The sequence below is a fragment of the Bolinopsis microptera genome, chromosome 9 (assembly GCF_026151205.1).
Source record: "Bolinopsis microptera isolate Bmic1 chromosome 9, MBARI_Bmic_1.0, whole genome shotgun sequence".
Taxonomy (NCBI): domain Eukaryota; kingdom Metazoa; phylum Ctenophora; class Tentaculata; order Lobata; family Bolinopsidae; genus Bolinopsis; species Bolinopsis microptera.
The window spans coordinates 4,699,483-4,724,845 of record NC_087080.1 but is presented as its reverse complement, the minus strand read 5'-3'; the positions used below and the strand labels follow the sequence as shown (position 1 = coordinate 4,724,845).

The following is a 25,363-nucleotide window of genomic DNA, read 5'->3' as shown; positions in this document are numbered from 1 at the left end:
GCTTTTTTACGAACCTTTTTTAGAGCCTTTCTATATTCTTTGTAGTCATCATAACGGTTTCTTTTATTACAGCAGATAGAACACAGGCATGTGCCCCCTTTTGTGTCAGTTTCGCCTTGTTTACACTTAACTTTCCTGACTTTCGCCCAGTCATCATACAGCCCATGGCAGTGGTTTACTGAGGCTATAATCCCGCCAGTAATCCATGGGTTGTTCTGGATAGTGCGCTTAGTGGTTTTGGGTACAGCTAGTTTGCAGGTTTCGTCAATGCTGTTTTTAAAGATATCATGAAAGTTAGTAAAATCTATAATTGGTTCATTGTCTAGTTTGTTACCCAAGACTTCAGCAAATTTATCAGTGTTTGATTTACAATAGTCATAATATTGAGTGTGCTTGTGAATATTTTTGGTCTTGCTAATTTCCCAGTCAAATATTGTAAATATAGGGAGGTGATGAGATATGTGATCAGTTATGACTCCAGAGGCAGTAACAGAGTCTAGGTCATTTGTAATGATGTTGTCGATGCACGAGGCATTACATCCAGGCTTTTCATGAGTTGCTAATGATATCAATGGAAAGAAGCCTCTACTAAATAGGACATCTTCATACTGTGCAATAATGCTACTGTGGTTACTATGGAGATTAATGTTAAAATCACCTGCAATGTGTGTATGTTTTGGTGCTTTATCAAGTATTGACGACAGTTCTTGGAGAGCTTGCTCAGCATTGCCACTTGGAGGGCGGTATATTACTCCTATAGAAGTAGAATTTCCTAGACTACCTATAGTTACAAAGAGGGTTTCTAGATTTTCTGTTACTTGTGAAAGGTTGTTATTTTTGACAGCATTGAAGGAGTTCAGGACATATAGAGCTACTCCTGAGCCTTTTACTTTCGAGTCGAAGGTATCTTGATAGAAGCTCTCATAGCCTGTGAGTTCGTACAAGTTTTTCATTTCAGGGCCTACATTCGTTTCAGCAAGACCAATTACAGAGAATTTGTTAGTAAACCTAGCTATTTCAATTGCCAGCGAGTCAAAGTTTGATTTGTTGCCATCAAGATTTTGAAATATTAGTGAGTTTTGCACTTGTAATTCGTTAGCAAAGGTGCGGTTTATGTCTTTTACAGAATATGAGTCACAGCTTTCAAGTACCTCAGAGATTTTACGTATTACATCATCTGCATCAGTGTTGTCATCATTGTCATCATTCAGAAGCTTAAATGGGTTATAACGGTTTACTGCTAGGTGGATACAATTATTGCAGTACAAGTCAACTTTTTTATTTTGTTTGTCACTGGTGTTAAAACATCTAGAGTGAATGGGACAATTACAGTGGTAGCATTCAATTATAGATTGACCTAAGTAAATACTTTTTAAACAGTGGGCACAGACCTCTTTTTTAAGAACATTCATGCTGGAGGCTGATAGCCTTCAACATGAGGCTGTCCTCCGGCGGCATGAGAATAAAGTGTTGAACCAACCTTACCGTCCCTCCTCCCCCTCTTCCTCCTATCAGTCCCTCCATGCATCCTAACAAGGACAGTATTACGGATTAAAGTAGCAAGTTTGGCCACTCCCTTCCAATTAAGGTGCAGGTAATCCGTTCGGCCATATCTGTCAAACTCCCTGGACAAGGTTAGGCAAAGTAAGCCAGTGTTATTGTCAAGGAAGTCATCAAAGCCATCAACGAACTGGACACCAAAGTTTTTGGGGAGTAGCTCACGACGAATAAGTTCTATAAAGTAAAGAACTTTCCTATTTAAATCAGCATTTCGAGTTGGTAAAAGAGGACAAAGAAATACTTGGGCAGTTGGATTGGCCTCTTGAATTTGCTCAATCTTGAATTCTAGATGACTAAATATAGCAAAAATTTCACGCTGAGATTTAACAGATGGTCTTCTAACATCATTTATACCACACATAATAACAATGTTCTTGTATCCACATGCAAGATATGGGTTAATGTCATCTATTGTAGGAGTCCAAACATTCCGACCAGGCAGCCACTTACCAAAGCTCCTTTTGTGATCCTCTCCAAATTTCATACCTGCTCCATTTGAATCAGAGAAGATACAAGTACTGGCACGATTCTTTCCATCTATTGATCTGAAGGTGAAACTATATCGTACTGCACCAGTGACTGACCCCTTCTGGATAGAGTGCTTGTAGTGAGCCTGACTCCTTCTGGTCATCCTGTAAACTACCACCACTGGTTCGAGGAATTTGTGAAATCGAAAAATATTCGAGTTCATTTTTTTCAAATGAAGGTTCATTTTTGCATTTATTTGATAGTTTGGATCGAGCTAAATTTTATTGAATTGTGTTTGGCCATTCGAATTACGTTTGTCCTAGAAGAATTAGAACTGTAGCTTTTCAGATTACCGAGATATGAAGCATAACAAGTTTATTCATTACGTGTGATCATATGATTGGTTTACCTAATCACGCGATTAGGTGACCCCGTTAGCCACCCTATTAAACATTATTGGAATTGTTAAGGGTGCCCAATCAAGGTGTCATGTCACAGTGTCAAATAATCACCCAGTCAATTTTGTTAACGAGATTCAGAAAATGCTTGATAACTTCGTTATTAGTAATCCGTTTTGCCTCATATTTTTAGATCATGTGCAACATTAAATAATCTATCGTCTCTGAAAAAATTAGGCGTTCAGCATGTTCAGAGAAAACAATATATGTGTTTTAATATTGAATGGGCGTGGTCTAAAATATTCGAATTTTCAAATTTTGATGACAGAATCCTCGAACCAGTAAGTACAGTATGCCATCTGCAAAGCAACAGCTCTCAAATATAAAACAAGGTGGAGCTATTAAGGCCAACGTATGTCCACTGACATTTGGCCCACCCTGTATTTAAAATAGAGAAATATACAGGGTGGGCCAAAAGTCAGTACCCATACCTTCGGTCTTATACCCTAATGTTCGGTCTACTACAGCAAAACGTATGTCGCCTTTGTATCAATGGTATTCTTTCTTACATCATGTAGGGGCGCCACCACTATTCTTTGAAGCCTGCAAACTTGCAATAGATTACTATAGTCGCCTTGAAAGCACTGAAAACGAAGTTGAAAGTACTCTCTGTTGCATTTTACGAGCAGATCATGCTGGGCAGTGGGCCTTCCTTGTATTGGTATACCATCATCTCAAAGCTTCTCACCAAAGAGACGCCGCGCTATATCCGTGAACCTACCGTCACTTATATCTTATATTTTATAATTTGTATCTCTTACTACGTAACGCGAAATTAAGTTGTATCACACTCCCGGTTTTGGACCCCAATGTTAACCTTGCAGCAACTGTGTCAGCCCAATATACTCTAGAAGTATGATCACACTTATTTTAATGAACAAAAGACCCATAATTAATATAATCAGATACTCGTCAACAGCAGCAGTTTCCGTCCGTGTGATGTGTTGTCCTCCTCCTTTCTGTGTCCCCGTCGTTTTGTTTTGTGAAATGTATTGTAGTAGTGTTTTAATATTTAAATCGAACGCAACTCAATAGTTAATAATAACAAACACAAATACTATTTCAAATAATTGATTAATATCGATTTATACGAACCAAACATTAATTATTTTTTAATAACCTTTTATATATGTGTTAAACGATCCAGGGCATATCTAAAATTCGATAATGAACTTCATATATTATTAGTGCCGCGTGCTGATAAATATTCTGGGAATCAATCCACCCAATCGTGGCGATAACATATTTTGTGCTTGGCCGGTTTTAGGTTTGAGTTTGTGCTCCAAAAGTGGTAAATCGGGTGCTAGTAAAGCTCTTGCAGGCAACTGGCTCCTTTTGCCAACTGCTTTTGGTTTAAGCGCTGACTCACATTTGGAACTGGCACTGGTATAATTGTAATATCCTACGAAGTCAGCATGCTATATTATTTTGCAAAACTCGTTTAATATCTTGACAATATTTAAAGTTTATGGATTTAGGTTTAGGCGCGGCGCACCGCTTATATGTTATTATATAGCTCATCCAGCTTCTGTTTTCAGCGATGTGTTGCTACACACTGTATAGCATGTGGATCAAGCGCGGTGCCGCGCCTAAGCAGCAAAAGAGTTATTTATTTTAAAATTTATTTTTGTATCTCAAAAATGATGTAAAGTTTTTAATATGACGTAGAATTAAAGCTATTTCCGTATAGTAGTACAGCCTAAGTGCTAAGCATGCTCGTTAGAAAAACTATGAACAATGAACATAACATGCTAGCTTTCTTTATTTTTGTAAGTCGCGTCGGCTGACATCTTGGGTTGTACTGGATGTAACAAGTTTATTATCGGATGTCTACTTATATTTATTATGATATCATTATTCATTGTAATGGCAATAAAATTTAAATTTTGTTTTACTTAAAATTTTGTTTTACTTAAATACAACTAGACTTCCCCCATACCACTCATCTTCCTCAAAATCTAACCTCTCCACCCAAATCAGTTATAATATGCACGAGGGAAAAATTCGCGAAGGGCGGGGGGACGTTTTTTACATGGCGAACATTTTGCAAAAATAAACCGGTCTTTATCTATTTTATTTTCGGAGAAAGGCTCCAACCAGTAAGTTTTCCTGGAAAATGCATGATTGATGATTCACCTTGATTCTTGAATAATATTATATTAATTGTAGAATTGGGAGTATTGTACAGATAGTCAAATAATGCAATAAAACCGTGTATTTGGCTTGCACGCTTGTAATAATAAAACGCCTCATCGGAATTTTTGTAAAATACACTAAAGGCCTAACACAACACAGATATAATTCTTTAAACGTATTTTGACCGTATTATTAATTTACTCGGCCCAACGCCGGGTAAATGTTTATGCGCGGCGCTCTTTGTGAGAGAATAAACTCAATTAAAAAACTTGTTATTATTTTATTTGTCAATCAAGTTCAGTATTGCCGTTGAAATTATAATTATTTTCTTCCTGGTATAAACAATAAACGCGTTTATTGTTTTTTTTTCGGTTTTAAAATTAATTTACGTCACGCGTGATATGACGTAAATTAATTTTAAAACCGAAAATTGGGCTAAAAACTTTAGTAAACTTTTTAAAATATATTTGAAATTTACAATTTGCGCATAATTTATTTTTGGTTCACCAAAAACATAACATGTAATCTTGTTAGCGAATATTTATTTGTATTTTGTAAAAAGGACCCATTTAAATGAGTTTAATACAATCATGGTCAACAAATTATTTTAAAATCATAATTGATACAAATTTCAGATGCGCCGCGCATATTTTTGCCAATTTACACTGTAGTTCTTCAAGAAATTAGCGGATAAACTTTCTAGGAAATCAGGCCAACGATATAGTTAGTGAGGCAATGACATTTAGTGAAACAAATTTAAAATTTTATCCTTTATTTTACAATCATAATATAATAATATTTATAAGCCTCCGTTTTGAAAGTTTTAAATTTTAATATATTCACATTTCTATTTAAAATTCAATTTAATGTATAAGTCAATAACTGGCCGCCAAAGCCGCGCATTCTTAAAAACATGATTAAATTGTTTATGATTATACGACAAATAGAAATACATTTAAAATTATCCGTGATTTTTTTTTTTAAATAAATTATAATCTTACCTAAATCCAAAGCCAGCTTTGTAAAATTTACTTTTAGATCAAAATATATCGTCAATTCTAAATATTTACAATGCAACATTTCATTAATTTACATACAAGCGTACTCCAGCCCCTGCACGCATCCGTTCTTATGCGGCGCGGCTCAAGCCGCGCACGCACGTATTATTTTATACTTTTTGCTTTCTAATAAATATCGTGTCAATGTGTACGTCTAAATGTTCATGCTTTGTGTAAACCGAATCCAATTGAGATTAGTGACAAGGATAAGGACCCAAGTGCCTGTACGGCTTTTTCGGACCCCTGTGGACCACTACTCTTGAAGTCGCTCTACAACTATTGAACATTTATAACTGTTATATAATATATAACGACATTTGACAATTATTATCATTAATCTATAATCTAGCTGTCTTGCTGAGGGGGAGGAGTAAACGCTTCACAAACTAAAGTGCTTACAACATACAAAATTTAAAACCATCAACACGGCTATAGTTCATATCAAGGGCCAATTTGGTATACCTCTATTTCGTTGTAATATCTAGTATATCTTCACATCTTAATACTATAATGAAATACAATAGGATACATGTTTCGAGAAAGAAAGGTTAGTCCGATTATTAACAAAAGTAAACAAAAGTCCATCAGGGACTCCACGGAGTCGAAAAAGGTACACGGCTGCTGTCTGGTGCTGCTAGGCATTTATTGATCAAGATGTTTTATTGTATTGGTTTTTGATGATTCTATTGTTCGTGACTAATCAAGTTCTAAGTGGGGGTATAAAGTGCTGCTTAAGATACTTCGTCATCTCATGTCCAGTATAATGAATAAGATAGTAAACAATATAGTTTGAGTAGTTGACCCATACAGTTAAGTCCGTCATAAATCACAATTGTTTAGTCATCTGTCAAATGTCAAAGTCGTTGTGTGTTTAGTCGCTGAGTTAGCAGTAAGATAAGTTGTTACGCGCGCGCGCGTTTAATCCCGTCGACGTGAAATGTGACAATGAGAACGCTACAGAATTATTGTTTTCGCGCGTTACGTAGAATTTACTAGTGTGTAATACTGGTTAACACTGGGTGTACACTGAGTGTAAGTCGCTAAGTTTCATATACGAGCCGAATATTTCTAATTTTGAGTGTATCGTGAGCATGTTTTACAGTGCAATTGTTCGGTACTAGTGTGTTTGTGTGTATATATAAATATATCATCTGTGGAGTATGGTGTGTGGACTGTGGTAAATAATGTGTTTAGTTGGAGTGCAGTGGTTGCATGTATGAGGAAAGATAAGTGGTTATTTTAGTAACTCACATTAATCAAAACTTGAGCTTATTCGTGGCAAAATTAAGCTCACACCAATCAAGTGTATCATGCTTGAATTGCAATTCTTGTAAAGCAATTTTCAATGTATTCTTAAACCCGTTTGTCGGAGTATTAAAACTTATCTTACTTGATGTTTGTCGACAGCTGTTCCACATGTAGGATGATTGGTAGATGAATTGTGAGGATGGTTGTGATGTGATGAAATAATCCTCTCGTCGTGGTGACCTGTTAAATGATGAGTACAGTGATAATGGTTCCTCTAACTTATTAATTTTGAATAGTTCTAAGAGACAAGTGTACTTATACAGGTTGTGAACAGTTAACAATTTCTGATTCTTAAACAAGGGCTTAGAGTGTTCTTTTTTGTAAAAGTCCACACCTAGTCTTTGCTCACCAAATGGTCGTGTCCGGGCACAAGTTCTAAATTTTTCTAAGTAAGCTTCTTTATCCGTAAATAGAATTCTTATACACTTTTTCTGTGTTTTAAAGAGAGGTTCGAGTCGGTTGTTGCTAATACCACCCCATACAGATATTCCAAATCCCAAATGTGATTCGAATAAAGTATGGTATAAATCCTTATAATACTGTTTAGGGACAATGTGTCGTATTCTGCATAACTTACCTACTTCACATTTAAGTTTTGAGTTAAGTGACCGTGTGTGAGTTTTCCAATTAAGTTGATCATCGATAATGACACCTAGAAATTTAGCTTCTTGGACTTTTTTAATGACAACATTGTTCAAAGTTAATATGTTCTCGTCATTTTCTACTTCCTCTTTGGCACGTGACGGTCTAAAGTGGATAAAACAGCATTTCTTAATGTTAATATGTAATAAGTTTAGTTTCATATACTTATAAACAGATGCTAAAACTTCATTTCCCTTTTCGTACAGTCTTCTGACACATGTTTCTTCAATAAATATGTTAGTGTCATCGGCAAATAGTATAAACGTTCCTATAATTGATGAGTTTCGGATGTCATTTATGTAGATGATAAACAGCAGGGGACCTAAACAGGACCCTTGGGGCACTCCGTAGACAACGGGCAGTTTCTCAGAGTCTTCACCTAATACTGAGACATACTGGTATCTATTCGACAGGTAACTTGCTATAAGGTTGTTTGCATTTCCACGGATCCCATAATTTTCTAACTTATGCAGTAACTTTTCATGTGAGATTGTATCAAAAGCTTTGCTAAGATCAATAAATATTCCAAGTACGTGTTGTTTTTTCTTGAGACGTGATTCTATGTGGTTAACTGAGTAATTTAAAGCATAACTAGTCGAATGATTTTTACGGAATCCGTACTGGTTTTCATACAAGGAATTCTGTGAATGAAAGAAGCTATATAATCTGTTGAATATAATTTTTTCAAATATTTTACCAAATACTGCAAGTGTCGACACAGGTCTATAATTTTGAAGGAGTTCCTGGTTATCTTTCTTGTAAATTGGACTAATCCTTCCAATCTTAAGGTCATCAGGGAATATGCCATCTTTCATACATTCATTGTACAGTACAGTAAGTAGAGGAGTGACTATTTTTGAGGACTGTTTTACAACATGAATAGGAATATCACTTGCCTTACCGTTCTTAAGTTCAGATATGATTTTGCTAACCTCGTCTGTTGTGCAGTCATGCATGTAAATGCTGGAGGTGTTTGAGAGCGGTAAATAGTCATAGAAACTAGGTAGATTGTTTATGTTCATTTGACCAAGTTCATTGTAAGCAGTATTTAGGTCAGAGGCCAATGATACGAAATACTTATTGAATTCGTTTGCTATGATCCTCCTGTTCGTTATCTTAACGTTGTCTATGGTGAACAGCGGCTTTATTTCACGCCGCCGTTTTCCTCTTATACTATTAATTAGTTCCCAGGTCTTTTTACTATTCCCGCTATTTTCTGCAAATTTACCAGAGAAGTAATCTGTTTTCACTGTTTGACGTGTTTTCTTTAGGACTTTTCTGTATTCTTTGTAGATAAGGTAGCGACTACGTTTTAGTGAGCATTCAGGGCACTGGCAAATCCCGCCCTTGTTATCAGTTTCCCCGAGTTTACATTTTCTATTTCTTATCTCAACCCAATTTTCGTACAGTTTATGCTGATTATTAATTGAGCAAATGAGACCGGGAGTTATCCAAGGGTTAACCTTAACAGTTCTCTTAGAGGTTTTCGGGGTTTCTAGTTTAAACGATTTTTCGATGCAGTTTTTGTAAGTGTCATGGAATTCAGTAAAGTTATGGATTATTTTAGTTTTAAGCTCATCTTCAAGATCCACTAGGAAGCCGTTAACATTTGATTGACAGAAATCGTAATACTGTTTAATAGAAGTTTTTCCAGAGTTGACTTCAACATTCCAGTTAAATATGTTAAAAATAGGCGAGTGGTGAGTTATTCGTTCTTTTAGGGTGCCTGAAGTAATAACATTCTCAATGTCGTTGGTAATTATGTTGTCTATGCAAGATGCTTTACAGCCTGGTTTTTCGTGAGTAGCAATAGATATTAACGGACAAAATCCTTTACTGAACAATATTTCTTCATATTTTTGTACATTTTTGTTATCTTTATCATGAAGATCGATATTAAAGTCTCCAGCTAGATAACTAAACTTCGGCATGTGATCAAGAAGGTTAGAAAGTTCAACTAGAGCTTGGGAAATACAGCCACTTGGTGGACGATACAAAACACCTACATTAACAGGTTGATCTTCGTTACTTAATGATAAGACAAGTATTTCTAGATTTTCTGTGACTTGTGATATATTTTCAATTACTGTAGCATTTAATCTATCGTCAACATAAAGGGCTACTCCAGTGCCCTTTTGTTTGTTAGGTGCTGTGTCCTGATAGTAACTATTATAACCGTCGAGCTGAAATAGGTTGCTTAATTCTTTCCCAGTGTTGGTTTCAGCTAGGCCTATTACGGAGAATTTTGTTTTGTACCTACAGGTTTCAATGGCAAGGTTGTCAAAATTTGATTTATTTCCATCAATATTTTGAAAGAGAATAGATGATTGTTTCTTTACTTGGTTGCAGAGAATATTGGTAAGGTCAGATGCAGTGTATGAGTTACAATTATTTAAAGTATTCGAGATTTTGGTTGTGTATTCGTCTAGGTTGTTGTCGTCGTTGTCATTGTCAGTGAGTAGTTTAAATGGGTTGTATTTAACCTTGTCTAAATGGATACAACGAGTACAGTAAAACTCATTAGATTGGCTATTTGTATTGGATTTGCGATAGCATTTATGGTGCATTATGCAGTCACAGTGGAAACATTCGACTATTGTTTGGCCGATGACTATGTTCTTAGAACAGACAAGACATACCTCCTTAATGAGGGGAGTCATGTGGTTGGTAGCCATCCACGTGACCCTGACTAGCAGCAGCAGGAACAACAGGACCAGTTTCTCTTCCAGCAGTCACATCCCTGAAGGATCTACTGTCTACCTTTGTGGACCTCCTCTTTCTTTTGTCGATACCACCGTTAATCCTGAGAAGAACAGTGTTACGAATAAATTGACCTAACTTTGCTAGTCCCCTCCAGTTGAGGTGAAGGAAGTCTGGTTTTTGGTGTTTGTTGAGGTCGCGAGAGAGAGAGCGGTCAAGTAGACCATCTCTATCACAGAACTCATCAAATCCATCCACATAACTGACACCAAAATTGGACGGGAGCAGCCTACGTCGAATCAAACTGTTAAAATATATAAGTTTTCTATTTAAGTCAGCACGTTTAGAGGGAATTGCTGGACAAACAAAAACATGTATACACGGATTGACAGATTGTATCTGTGCAATCTTTGAAGCTAATGCGTTATAAATAATTTCAATGTCATGTTGGTTCTTGACGTCTTCGTTTTTGAGGTCGTTGACCCCGCACAATATTACACAGTTTCTATACCCCAACGTGACATAAGGATCTATATTATCAATGACCGGAGCGAAGATGCGTTTGCCAGGTAACCACTTGCCGAATGACTTAGCAGGATCAGTACCAAATTTCAAGCCTCCAGTGTTTGAATCCCCGATGATGCATGTGGCATTTCTGTTCAACGAATTCACGGATCTAAGTGTGATGCTGTAACGTAGCCCTTCTATATCACCTGCATCAATACGATGGTCGAACAGTGCTTGGCTATGACGTGTCATAACATACAAGGACCGTGGGTCACATTGCTGCTTGTGCTTATCAGTGCCTGTGTGAGAGTCAGAGAAAGAAACCTGACATGCAGAACCAAGCGAGACAGTAAATATTTTAGACTCTGGATGGATGGTAGCCTCGTCATCAGAGTGTCTAGGTAGCTTGCTGTCTGTTCCTTCAAACCGATTTACTAAGCAGCTGTTGATCTGAGGTAGATCACCCTGGCAGAACTCATTATTGATTTTGTCAATGAGTTCCTTGAGAACCGATGGTATTGCCTGTGGCTTTTCAGATGACTTGGAACCTGGGTAATCATACCTTTCCCCATATGTTAGGCAGGAGCGGTCGTTCTCAACTTTGAAGTGACTGCTGTCCTTAACAAAAAGTTCTCCTAAATCATTTGCTGTTTGCTGATCAATGTAGTCATCTTTGAACATTTCCACAGGTTTCTGCTCATGATTGGGTAGCTGCACAGGGACTGTAGGGACTGGAGAACGAAGGTGCTGAGTAGGAGGTCCTGGATGCAATGGGGTGGGAGGAATGCAGGGGCCAGGATTATGCAATGGCTGTAATGAGTCTAAGGATTGTTTCAATTCACTTATGCCTGCAGCTGCAGTGTGCTCATTGGCACAGAGTACAGTGAGCTGTTCAGAGATGTCCTTCAGAAACTGCTCAGATGAAGCTGAGGGTGAGGATGGTTCTGTAGATGGTCTGGATGACAGAAGTTTCAGGTCCTTCTGAAGTTCGGCAATATTAGTATTGATTGATTCTAATGATTTGTCCTGAAGCTTTATTTCATTATTTAGCCCATTAAGGGAGTTCTCTTTAAGAAGCAGGTGTTGAAGGTGAACGTCGAACTGGGAGAGAGTGTCAAGGTTCCTAGAGAACTGTTCGAAGTCAAATTTTTCAAGAGCTGAGCCTGCTGAGCTTGCTGATGCCACGAGTGCACTGACAGTTTCAAGATTCTTAACAGCTGTAGATGCTTCAAAATCTGAGTTGGCCTGTTGCAAAGCCCTTGTGTTCCTGCAGCTGTAGCAAAATTCACCTCTCTGTTTCTTCAGTGTTGATACTGGTGCCACGAAGCAGTATGGGCACAGCCATTCTACCATGGAGTTGATAGCTGACCTCGTTATACCCTTCATAGACAGGCAGTCCACATGCCACTCTTGATGACACTTAGAACAGTCAATGAGGTAAACTTTACCGTTAAAAGAGCGTTGACATGGACATTTCTTCTTGTCCCTATGTTTCCTGTTTTCCTGATCTTCATTGTCCACTGTAGATTCAGCTAAAATGTTGCGAGACAAGCTATTAGATGTTTTAGGAGTACCTGAATTCTTCCTATTTGTCGCCATTCTCAAATCAAATATAAGTAATAGTATTTATTAGGAAGGGAGTAAGATTTGACCTTTTGAGAACAACAGTCATAGCTCTTAGAGGAGAGAGAGGGTTAAAAAGTAGTAGTGCAGTAAAAATAGCAGAATTAGATATAAATTTGGAGCCAGTTCTTTAAACTGGCTTACTTATACTACTTACTTTTTTTTTAATACTTTCAGCGCTGCTATATAACAAATAATTTGAGTTCAGGGAAAGTATGTCGTAATTCCCTCAAAGGGGTGCCGTAAGTTTACACGTTGCCTTAACAGCTGATTGTTTTGACTTTTGCTGGCTGTTTGTTTTAACGTTTGCTGAGTATGGGTGACAACAACAAGAGTAACAAGAGAGCCTCATCTATCACCAATATGTCTCGGATTCCTTCCCCTGCGGACAAAAAGGCAAAGTCCCGAATCAAGAACAACACTCCAGGACCAGAGGCGAAGGGAAAGGATGTATCTTGTGAAACTATTGTTGTAGACAGTGATGTAACACCCCCAAAGTTTGACAGTTCACACAGGGACAAGACGAAATGTCCATGTAGTAAGTCAATATCGTCATGGAAGATTGACTGTGTAAAGTGCAAGCAATATTGGCACATAGACTGTCTAACTATGAATGGACTCAACCAGAAAAATGTCAACAGCATGACCAATTGGCACTGCCCTTTTTGTTTGGTTTCACCAATCCCCACATTCGAAACTGCTGAAGATGTGTGTTATGTGTGTAGGAACACTCTGACACTTCAAAAATCTAACAGTCAGTGTGAGACTGCTATTGCCACAGAGAAGCTTAATACCATCACAGCTTTTGGTGAAAAGCTTGCAAAGGTTGACTTTGACAGTCTAAACGACAGCATTGCTGCCATCCAGAACCTTGACCTCCATATCAAGCACCTACTGGTAAGTGACAAGGGCACTGCTCCAGCATGGGTTGAAGTGATGGAAGGAGATCTAAAGCAGCTGAAAACTTCAGTTGACTCTACACTCGGAAAGGTTTCTGAGTCTGATAGTGGCCTAACAGAACAGATTAAAGTGTTGAACAAGCAACTGCAGGACTTTTCTACTCCTCAAGTAAGTGCTCAATCTTCCTCCAAGACCAACGATCTCATGGAAAAAATAGAGAAGAATCTGCAGGAGCTAAATTCCAAGCAGTCTCTGGAGACGAATCAGGAGCTAACAGCCATTAGACAGTCTTTGAACACTCTTGAGCAAAATTCTTTGGCTTCTTCTGACCATTTAAATGCCCAACTTACCAATTCTTCACTTGCCCCTGGCCCAGACCTAACAGCTAATGAGCATCTCAAATCAAGAGAAGAACCAGTTGTAGGCGCTATAGAAGAGTTTATCACCACAGAAGAGCAGGATCTTCTCCTCCTTGCCTGTCAATCACTTGACGAGGATTTTGTTGTGGAAGGAGCTCGTGCTGTGTATTCTCTGGGAGAACCATACAAGTATAATGGCTCCAAGTCACCCAATGGTCAGCTAGAGTCAACCAGCTTCTCCAAACTGATGGACAAAATCAATGGGGCATTCTGTAGTGGTGAGAAACCGAAGATCAATAGTCTGCTGATCAACCGCTTCAAAGAGGATGGCTCCCTACCAAAACATTCGGATGATGAAGCCACCATCCACCCCGAATCCGAAATTTTCACTGTGTCCATCGGAGGCCAGTGCAGCATCAAATTCTTTGACAAGAAGACGGATGATATAGTCCTTGACCACCCATGTGTTCCAAGATCCATGTATCGCATGACACGAAGTAGCCAAGAGTATTACAGCCACTGTATCATGGATGGGGCAATAACTGGTGGGGTCAGATACAGCCTAACTTTTCGTTCAGTTAGCTTCAGGAACAAGAACTCTACGTGCATCATAGGAGACAGTCATACAGGGGGGCTTAAGTTTGGGTCAGATGCCAGGAAATCGTTTGGACAATGGTTCCCTGGGAGGCAATATTTTGCACCAGTGGTTGACCAGATTGACCCATATGTCACATGTGGTTATCGTAACGTTGTTTTGATGTGTGCGATTAATGATCTTAAAAAACCTGAGATCAAGAATACAGCTGATATTAAACGAAATGTATTTATTCCCTTTATTAAAAAGATTGAGAAAATTCATGCTATTAACCCTAAGGCACATGTATATGTTTGTCCAGCCCTGCCTACAAAGCTTGCTGAACTGAATAGAAAAGTTGTTTGCTTTAACCGCCTTATTCTGACAGAGCTGATCCCTTCAAATTTTGGTGTGACTTACGTTGATGGGTTCGGTGGGTTCTGTGATGATGCTGGGCTTCTTAGCCAACAGTTCTCCAGAAACATCGGCCGAGACCAGCGACCAGATTATCTCCACCTTAACTGGAGGGGTACAGCTAAACTAGGCACTTTGATTCGTAACACAGTGCTTCTTAGAATGAATGGAGGAGTTGATAGAAGGAAAAGGAGAACAGACGAGGTTGATGGACGCTCATATCGGAACGTGTTGAGTGGGACGGGTTCTACTACTGCTGCTGAGTCTCGACACCAGGATGGTTACCAGCCATTCTGACTCCCCTGAGTAAAGAGGTATGCCTAGTCTGTGCGAAGTTCATTAACGTAGGACAATTCATTGTTGAATGCTGTGAATGCGACTGCCCAATGCACCATAAGTGCTATACCAAATCCATTAACAATGACACATTATCTGACGATTTTTACTGTCCCAAGTGCGTACATTTAGCAGTTATTCGTTACAATCCATTTCGACTTGCATGCACTAATTTAAGTGATATTGAAAGTAGTGAAGTGGATGACACTATCATAAAAGTAGATCAAATACTAAATAACTGCGTATCGTACAATGTCAAGGAATTCAACAAAGCACTAGATAATCAAATGAATGAATTTCCATCGCTTCTCTTCCAAAACATCGACGGCAATAAGTCAAATTTCGACACTTTCGCTATTGAATCCCATAGGCTCACCAAGAAATTCTCGATCATAGCCTTAGCGGAAACAAATGAAGGTCCTGAATCCAGCAGTTTGTATCAATTAACTGGATACAACAGTTTCTACCAAAACACAATACCAGATAAAAAAAAGGGCACTGGAGTGGCTCTCTATGTTTGTGACACTCTTAGTGCCAGAGTAAACGGCAATGTATCCCATATCACTGAACATTTAGAAACTCTTTTTGTGGCCGTAAGTAGTACAACTTCCCCAGTAACAGTTGGTGTAATGTACCGTCCTCCAAGTGGTAATGTCAATGTTGCACTATCTGAACTCTCTGACATCCTTGACAGTCTCCCCAAGTGTAGTTACCTAGCGGGTGATTTTAACATTGATTTACACGATAAGAATAGCACAATCGTACAACGCTATGAAGAAATACTATTAAGTAAAGGATTTTTCCCCCTAATTTCGTTAGCAACACATGAGAAACCAGGCTGCAAAGCATCCTGTATTGATAACATAATAACTAACGACGTAGAGAGTATAGTAGCTTCTGGAATACTGACTGACCGTATATCACACCACTCACCCATCTTCCAAATCTTTGATAGAAACTTGGACTCTAGCAGAATTGACCTGAAATACAAACAGTATTATGATTACAACAAACCGAATGTAAAAGCTTTTTTACAGACTCTGGAACATGATCTCAATAATAATGTTATCGACAATTTTACAACATTTCACGACATATTTAAGGACTGTATAGATAGAACTTGTAAGTTAGAAACCCCTAAATGCTCTAAAAGAACAGCACTGAACAACCCATGGATTACACCAGACCTTGTGGGCAAAATTTCATATCAGCACGAACTTTACGATAAATGGGTAAAGGTCAGAAAAGTTAAATGTAAATTTGGGGAAATTGAAAATAAAGGGGGGACATGCCAATGCCCAATATGTTGCTCAAAACGTGACAAGTATAAAAAATACAGTGACTGCAGGCGGAAGGTCAAAAAAGATCGCCGCAATGCTCAATCTAAGTTCTATGGTGGAAAATTTGCAGAGTTGCACGGAAACAGTAAAAAGACGTGGGAATTAATTAACCAAATACGGGGTAAACGAAAACGACAAACCAAACCTCTATTTACTATCAATAATGAAAAAATTACTAATCGTAGGGTAATAGCTAATGAGTTTAATAAGTACTTTGTCTCCCTAGCTTCTAATCTTAACGAGGCATACAATGAAATCGGCGAACTATTAATTAATGGCATCCCCAGTATCTATGACTACCTACCAAAATCCAACACGACCAGTATTTACATGCATGATTGTACAATCGATGAAGTATGTAAAATAATATCAGAATTGAAAAATGGCAAATCGTCTGATATCCCAATACATGTTGTAAAAGCGTCATCCAGAATTATCGCCCCCCTATTATCTGTACTATACAATGAATGTTTGAAGGAGGGAATATTCCCGGACGATTTAAAGATTGGCAGGATCAGTCCCATATACAAGAAAGAAAATGAAGAATTACTTGAAAACTATAGACCAGTCTCTACCTTAGCCGTATTTGGTAAGTTATTCGAGAAAATTATATATAGTAGGCTATACAGCTTTTTCCAGTCACAAAATATGATCTATGAAAATCAGTATGGATTCCGTAAAAATCACTCTACTAGTCATGCCCTGAATTTCTCAGTGAATTATATAGAATCATGCCTTAATAAAAAGCAGCACGTGCTCGGAATATTCATTGATCTAAGCAAAGCATTCGATACCATCTCAGCTGACAAATTACTGAGTAAGCTAGATAATTACGGAATTCGAGGCAATGCCAACAAACTCATTGCTAGTTATCTCTCTAATAGATATCAATACGTCTCGGTCCTAGGAGAAGAGTCTGACAAGCTTCCAGTTCTCTTTGGAGTACCCCAGGGATCTTGTCTTGGTCCGTTACTATTTATTATTTATATCAACGACCTATATAGGGCAACTGAACTAGGCAAGTTCATTCTATTTGCTGACGATACAAATATATTTGTCGCGGATGAATGTAAGATAAAGTTATATGAACGAGCAAACCAAATTCTCAAACTGGTACAACTGTATATGAAATGTAATCTCCTGCATATTAACATTAAGAAATGCTGTTACATTCACTTTAAACCAACGAATAGAAAAAGCAAGGTAGAACATAATGAAGAAGAACACGTACTTACTCTAAACAATGTAGTAATAAAGCAAGTCAAAAAGGTGAAGTTTCTTGGTGTTATTATTGATGATCAGCTTAAATGGGATGCTCATATACGGTCGCTCAACACAAAGCTGAAATGTGAAAGTGGGAAAATTTGTAGAATACGGCACATTATTCCAGAAAAACTCTACAAAGAACTGTACTACACACTATTTGAATCACACTTGCGATTTGGGATATCAGTATGGGGTGGCCTTAGTAACAACAGGCTTGAACCAATATTTATCACTCAGAAGAAATGTGTTAGAATACTATTTGGTAACCGAGAGGCGTACTTAGAAAAGTTTAGAACTTGTGCTAGAACACGAAGTAAAGACAAGCAAAAATTAGGAAGCGACTTCTATGAAAAACAGCACACAAAACCGCTATTTAAGAAAAATGGTTTACTAACCATACACAGTTTGTTCAAACACACATGTTTATTGGAAATGTTCAAAATCAATAAATTAGAATCCCCAGTCCCACTCCTAAATCTATTTAACAGATCATCAAGACGTGCTGATCGATTCATCACTCCAACCCCATCCACCTCCTTCATATATCAATCGACAAAAATGTGGAACGATTGTAGAAACACTGCTAGCAATATCAACTTCTCTACATCAACGAACCTTGTGAAATCCACAATAAAAAAGGAGTTACTCGGCATGCAGTCCAGGTACGACGAAATAGATTGGTGTGAACTGAACTTCGATTCCAACGAACTGAAATTCTAATGTCTACTCAATGAAGATATGCTGAGCGCTAAAGCCGATTGAAATGTTAATGTCTAAAGTATAAAATTTCGGCGGTCACGCCGCGCATTTTGCGCGCTGTGCCGCTATTTTTGGCCCATCTTATCAGATATTATTTACAATGTACTCGCACAGTACATGCAGGGCATGCCTCAAGATCATATTAGTGTAGGAATCATTATGTTTTCAACAATTCATTATATGTCGAATTCAGCAGTGGGTCCTCTCTTCGTCCGGTTTGTGTGTTTGTCGCCTGTCTGGACTCTCGTAGTCATGTAATTTTTAATTTTTAATTTCTAATTTGTTATTTTAATTTTAATTTTAATTTTTCAATTTTATAAATGTGTGTTCTGCTCCGGGACTCGATTACCGTATCGGCTTTCTTGAGACTGTAAATTTGGAAAGCCAACTATGCGGGGCGCCTGCCCACCGGCACTGAAGAGTGATCAAAGAATTAACTAAAATTTCCTAATATAACGATTGAATATAGAGTTGTTTAACCGGCGCGGCCATGGGTGTGTGGCCTAGCTTTGGCTGCACACCTATGACTGCGCTGTTGCTGGTGGACAGGCGCAGTTTTTGTTGTGCAGTAGTAGTAGAGGCTCTTACGGGCATTGTCTGCTCGATACGTTAGGGACCCCAGATACACCTTACTAGACGTATTTTTGACCGTAGAATCGATTGAAAGTGGTTTCAAGATGATTGGACTGGTTGTTCTGGGGTAAAATCGCAAAAAAACCGATTTTTGGGCCAAAAATAGGGCAAAAAACCATGTTTTTTGATATTTTGAGCAAGTTAATTTTGTTGGCATGTCGGCAAAACTTGCATAAAGATAGCTAAAAGACAGCCGCACAAGATTGTATAAAAATAAAACAAATCCCTCTATTTGTTCTGAGGTAAAAATCCAAAAAAGTGGTAAAAATTGTGACTTTTTTGCTTGAAGTTTGAATAATTTTTTGCAGTTGTATTAAATCAACCCAAAAATAGTCACATCGTGTTTGCCTAAATTTTTCCTTTCCGAGAAGTACCCACTTCATATACTTTATCGAAGTTTGAATATTTTCACTCCGCAAGCGTTTTTGCCAAATTTTCGACGCGCACTACGCGCAAAAGCATTTAGTTGTTATCAATTGGCACCCGCGCGTTCATCATAAATTTCAAACAGCTATAACTCAGCGAGATTATGTCCGTTCTAGCTCATATTTTCACACTAAATAGAAAATAATGTGATCTTATTGCTGACAAAATATGAATATAATTACTCTATTTGCCTTAGAGTAATAGACTGTCAAAGTTTAAAACGCGCATTGGTATAGCACGTGACTGATAAGGCCAAATTTATACTTCTTAACATATTAACGATCCTTAGACATCATACTATTGTGTCCAATTAGCGGTTAGGTCTCTAAACTCGTAGCAGAAAACACGTCTTTTTGCCCGTAAGAGCCTCTACTATAGTGTTGCAAGAGAATAAAACCAACTTATTATGTACTAAATGGAATCAAGAATATTATTGACTATATTTGATAACGATGAATTGTAAATTTCGATCAATTTATATTTTTCGGTCTCCAATTATTGAACTGCGGAAGCTGGTTGCCTCAACAATGTTGACTATGCATGGTATGACTGAATTGTAAAAACGTGATAATTGAACGAAAAATAAATGATGAACATGATTCAAAAACTGTAAACCACCAAATGAATTATCGCTTAAATTTAAATAAGTATTTAAACAAAAACCACCATGTGCCGTTAAGCAGCAGGGCGCGGCTCATCTGGGCCACAGCAAATCGGCGAAAATGGGTTCGAAAAAGCCACTATTGGCACTCGAGTCCTTGATCTTTCCGATGGTTCACTGGGGCTTTTGAGCTGCCGTCCTTCAGCTTCTGTAAACTGAAATTACTACCAATCCAAGTTGAAGCAATCAGCCGACGCGCGGCTTTTATGGTTATATATGATATGTTTAATCTGTAATAAAGATCAAAATTCAAATTTGTTTCACTAAAAAATTTGTTTCTCTAAAGGGTGTTTATTTAGTTTTCTATTGAATTTATATTGAATTTTTATATAGGGTAATTCACGGGTCCGTATATAGCCGATTTTGCAGATTTAAGTTACAGAAAAGCTAGCGGACCTAGCGGCAATATCGGATAGCTAGCGGAAACTAGCGGGTGTGTTAATGAAGCTAGTACTATTCTCCGCTAGTTTGCGCGCGGCGTCCGCTATACTCCGCTAGCCATCCGCTATGTATGAATGCTGCATTTTAGTGCATCTCCGTTAGGCGCCCGCTAGCCATCCGCTGGCGGCTTTTCTGTAACTTAAATCAGGCAATACGGACCCGTGAATTGTTATATTATGTGTATATTGTTTGAATAATCTTTTATAAAAAAATTTACACTGTAGTATGAAAATCGAGCGCTGCAGAAAATATTGTCATCATGTATTTTCACAAAACAACTTAAGATTCTTTAGTGTTGTTGCTGCATTTCGGGATTCCTTTTGCATCTGTTTGATTATATGTTATCGTTTCGATATATGATTTGACAGATAGTTATGTTTTCATGCATCCTCATTAATGTGGAGTCCTCATCCTTTTTATCATCTGCTTTAACCCTCAAAAGTCGAGTCTATGTGTGAAATATTTTTATCTTCACCATGCTTTATCGTTACTAGCAGAAACCCGTCTTACTATAAAGTGGTGTCAAGACTCAAGAGACTAAAATAATTATTACCTACAAGGATACAAGGATACAAGGATACAAAAGTGATAATTATTTTATTGAATTCACAATAGTTATAATTCTGAAATAATTTAAGGTTACACAATTCTAGTTATTTACAAATGTGTAGGGATAAAATAGAAATGTTTTATAATACTATTTTTGAGGTCCTATAGCATTATGCATTGGCCAGTATTTGAGTGGATATCTGGGCTCTTATAGTAGGCTGTAAAATTTTCGTTCACAGAGAGAATTGAATGGATTGCTCTTGCTGTGGCAGTAAATTTTGTAGGGTCTAGTGTTTTATCGGATAGCAAACCGGCTAGGTCAGTAATATTTTTGGGATGGAAGTTAAATTTTTCTCTAACTGAGGAGTAGAGTAAACAGTCAGTTAGAACATGAATTTCGTCCTCAATAGGCTTAAGCCCCTTGCTGAAAAAGCAAAAAGTGCACCATCGATGTTCTCTTGGTACTAGGGGGGTTTCGTAACGGCCCCTCTCAATGTAAAGATTGTGGCAGCTAATACGAAACCTTGTTAAGCTTTTCCGAGCATCGGGGATCTTAACCACTCCTAAGTATGTTTCTGGTTCAAAATCATGTTTAATTTGATTGTAGAATTCTAATTTAGGTGAGGATGCCTTGGCAGATTTCCAGGTATCCACAAATTCTTCCCTCATGTTGTGACTGATTTGGGTAGAGAGCTTGGATTTTGAAGAGGATGAGTGGGGGAAGTTATATTTGGTGAGAAGATTAGAGATGTTGGTGTACCAAGGAAGGCCCAGCATAATCTGCTCGTGAAATGCAGCGGGGAGAAGTTCATTTTCAGTGCTTTCAAGACGACTATAGAAATCTATTGCAAGTTTGCAGGCTTCAAAGAAGAGGGGGTGGCGCCCACTTTCACCCCAGCAGCCTATATTTGATGCTTTTGAATGGACAGACAAGGACCACTTGATAAAATTAAGGTGGAATCTTTCATAGTGGTCTTGTGAGATGTACCTGAGAGTATGCTGGGGGTTGGCTTTGCTATCTGTTTTGGAGAGGTATCTCATGGTTTTTGAGTGAGGACATAAGATTTGGCAGCCATAGAGCAGTATCGGTTTTATTAGAGAGTCAAATAGAATGTTTAGGGAACGGTGAGAGAGGGCATCTTTGACGATATTGCCTTTGAGGCCATAGAGAGCACGGAGAGCCTTGGCCCTCAGTTCAGTATTTGCTGCTGTAAAAGATCCATTTCTGTGGAATATAATGCCAAGATAGCAGTATTTTTCGGTGTGTTGGATGGGCTGGCCTCCCAGAATGAATGTTTCATAGGATTTTTTTCTTTTAGGAGGGCAGAATATGAGAATCTTGGTTTTTTTAATGTTTACTTCAAGGCCCATAGAGTTACAGAAGTCGAATAGGACATGTTTATATTGTCTTGCAAGGCCTTGGGACTTAGGGCAAGTAGGACAAGATCGTCAGCCCAGAGCAGATGTGATATTAGGACGTCAGCTAGAATAGGATAATCACCAACAGATTTCAGGAGAGATGACAAGTCGTTGATATAGATTTTAAAAAGGTCCGGTGATAGAGGGTGTCCCTGCTCTGTTCCTTTTCCAATGTCAATATTAGGGGACAAGAGTTTGGAGATTTTAATATGAGCTATTGAGTTTCTATACATATCACTTAGGCAATTGAAGAAGTTTCCAGTTATTCCAAGGCATGTGATTTTGTGCAGAAGGAGGTCCCTACATACAGTGTCAAAGGCCTTTCTTAGATCAACAAAGCATGCATAGAGACGAGCTTTCTTAACCTTGGTATATTTGTCAATGACTGTCTTAAGGGTAAAAACGTGGTCATTTGTTTGAGCACCCTTCGAGAACCCTAGTTGTTCTTTTGGGTCAGGGCAGTAGAGCTTTTTGAAGTGCCGGAGACGCTCAAGTAAGATGCTAGAAAACAGTTTACCCATACAGCTACCAACAGAGGTCACTTCAGATTCTGACATGAGCTTATTTAGGATATCCAGATCTGGTGGTTCAGGGTAATGTTTGTGATTGTGGTGAGTGAGATCTGGCTCCTGGTCTGGTTTTTTATAAAGGGATGCAAAGAAGTCATGGAAGCTAGCTAAATCAAATTTGTCAAGTAAGGGGCTAGTGTCATGTTCTTGTTTAAGCCGTTTAAATTTTTTCCAGTCGAGTATGTGACCTTCTTCTATAGCTTCATTTAACTTCTTAAGGAAAGCTACTTTCTTACTGTTTACAAAATTGCTATGCTTGTTGCGTTGCTTAAAGTATTCTCGTCTGAGGATACTGTTACAGTGCTAACTACCAAGCCGGTTTGCTAGCCTATTTAGGTTCCGCCGCGAGGAGTTGACTTGTGGGTCAAACCATTTCTTACGGGCAGAATTTTTGGGAGGCTTTTTCACTTTTAAGGCTATATCAGCAGCACTGTGGAGACATTTTATGACTGCATCGTTCAGTTCGTGATTGCCCTCGAGAGTACTGCTAAATTCATTTGTCACAATGCTTTCCAGATTGTTGATAATTTCGGGCGAGGTAAGGGCTTTTTTAAATAGTGAATGGGAGGTGTTGCTATCCCACTTATAGCCACAAGGAAAGTTAGAAAAGTCTGGGAGCTGGAAGTTTGCGACAAATGGTTCAAATGTAGTGAGTTTCAAGACTAATGGACAATGATCAGAGTATGATGTAAACTCTTTTACTTGGAGAGAGTTTACATGATCTCTTGCCCATGAGGTGATTACAAAATAGTCAACCACACTGCTTCCATTGTATTTGTGACAGGTCATTTTTCCAGTGGTGTCCCCAAGGGTACCTATTTAATTCGCGTTTTTGACACCACTTGGGGATCCAAATTTTGGGCACTAAAATTCTTATTCCTTGGCCAATTTTTTATTTTTTCATACTGATTTGAAGGCCATTAAAGCATTTGACCCAGTCAAAAAAGTTTCAGTTGTATATCTTTTACGGTTTTTGAGGAAAGTCCCGTTAAAGTTGATGCCGTGGTGTCAGTGGCGTAACTTAGGGCCCCGCAGACCATGCTGTGCCGGGGGGGGGGGGGGGGGGGTGGGCCGTATAAGGGGGGCGCAATTTTCCTAAATTTTAGGCCCTTTCACTGAAAAAACGCCTTATTTGTGTATTTTCCTGTCCAATTTAACGTTCGGTGGACGCGAAAAAATATTTGGGGTACCTTTTTTGCTTCAGGGGGGGCGCAAAAAGCTGTAGGGGGGGGGGGGGGCGAGAAAAAAAGTACCCGACCTTTTTTTTTAGGGACACAAAAAATTTTAGGGGGGGGGCACTTTTCGTCACTGAGCGGGGGGCGCCTTTGACTGTTACAGTCAAAGTTACGCCACTGCGTGGTGTCAGTAAAATGGCACGGAACCATATGTATGCGCTATATCTTCACCGAAAGCACATCCAATTTGATATGTATGAAATATGTCTATAACTTGCTTGATTCTGCAGGGGGGGGGGGGGGGGGGGGGGGGCCAATGGCATAAATGGAGAAAATGGAGAATCACTCATAGGTTTTTCCATTTTCTCCATAGAAATAGTCTCCATTTTATGCCATCTTATGCCATTTTATGCCATTGAAAACCTGAAAAATTTAGAATTTCGAGAAAAATTATTTAAAAAAAAGATATTTTCGGCCAATAATGAACAGAGTATCATGAAACATTACATGGAGAAAAGTGGTTTTCAGAAAAAACTTTGAAAAATGTTGACTTAGAAAATGTTCGGTCCGAGTCATTTTCGATACGTACCTCCCGTATCGAGAGCTCCCGATTCCGAGCTCGTGTTGCAAAGGGGAGGCCTGCCTTCCGAGATCGCATTACTTCGAGTCCAAAATTGTGTATCGAGCGGAAGGTGAAAAACCGAAAAAATATTTTCGGCAAATAATGAACAGAGTAGCATGAAACCTGGAGAAAAGCGGTTTTCAGAAAAAATTTGAAAAAGTTTGACCGAAAAAATATTTTCGGCTTATAATGAACAAGGTAGCATGAAACGTGGAGAAAAGTGTTTTTCAGAAAAACTTTGAAAAATTTTGACTTAAAGAATTACCCCTCGGTACACAATTTTGGACTCGAGGCTTCCCCCTGGTAATGTGATCTCGGAAGGCAGGCCTCCCCTTTGCAACACGAGCTCGGAATCGGGAGCTCTCGATACGAGAGGTACGTATGCGATCTCGGAAGGCAGGTCTCCCCTTTGCAGTGCGAGCTTGTTTCGACTGTCGAGGATGTAGGTCTCACTTCTCAG

General features: G+C 38.5%; 1 protein-coding gene and 2 long non-coding RNA genes across 5 annotated transcripts in view; 1 reads left to right on the top strand and 2 right to left on the bottom strand.

Moving 5' to 3' along the window:
• LOC134820728 (uncharacterized) overlaps nucleotides 1-25,363 on the bottom strand; it is an 88,296-nt gene that overhangs the window by 28,864 nt on the left and 34,069 nt on the right. The window lies entirely within an intron of this gene.
• LOC134820818 (uncharacterized) lies at nucleotides 14,529-18,348 on the bottom strand. 3 transcript variants are annotated; one of them, XR_010160931.1, is made up of 3 exons: nucleotides 18,265-18,348; nucleotides 15,919-16,023; nucleotides 14,529-15,756 (listed from the first exon to the last, which is right to left on the bottom strand). It is a non-coding gene; the product is annotated as an uncharacterized LOC134820818 (long non-coding RNA). The 3 variants fall into 3 exon arrangements; XR_010160930.1 differs by lacking the exon at nucleotides 18,265-18,348 and adding an exon at nucleotides 18,045-18,142; XR_010160929.1 differs by lacking the exon at nucleotides 18,265-18,348 and adding an exon at nucleotides 17,619-17,920.
• On the top strand, nucleotides 14,931-18,359 carry LOC134820819 (uncharacterized). The gene is made up of 2 exons (XR_010160932.1): nucleotides 14,931-15,021; nucleotides 18,138-18,359. It is a non-coding gene; the product is annotated as an uncharacterized LOC134820819 (long non-coding RNA).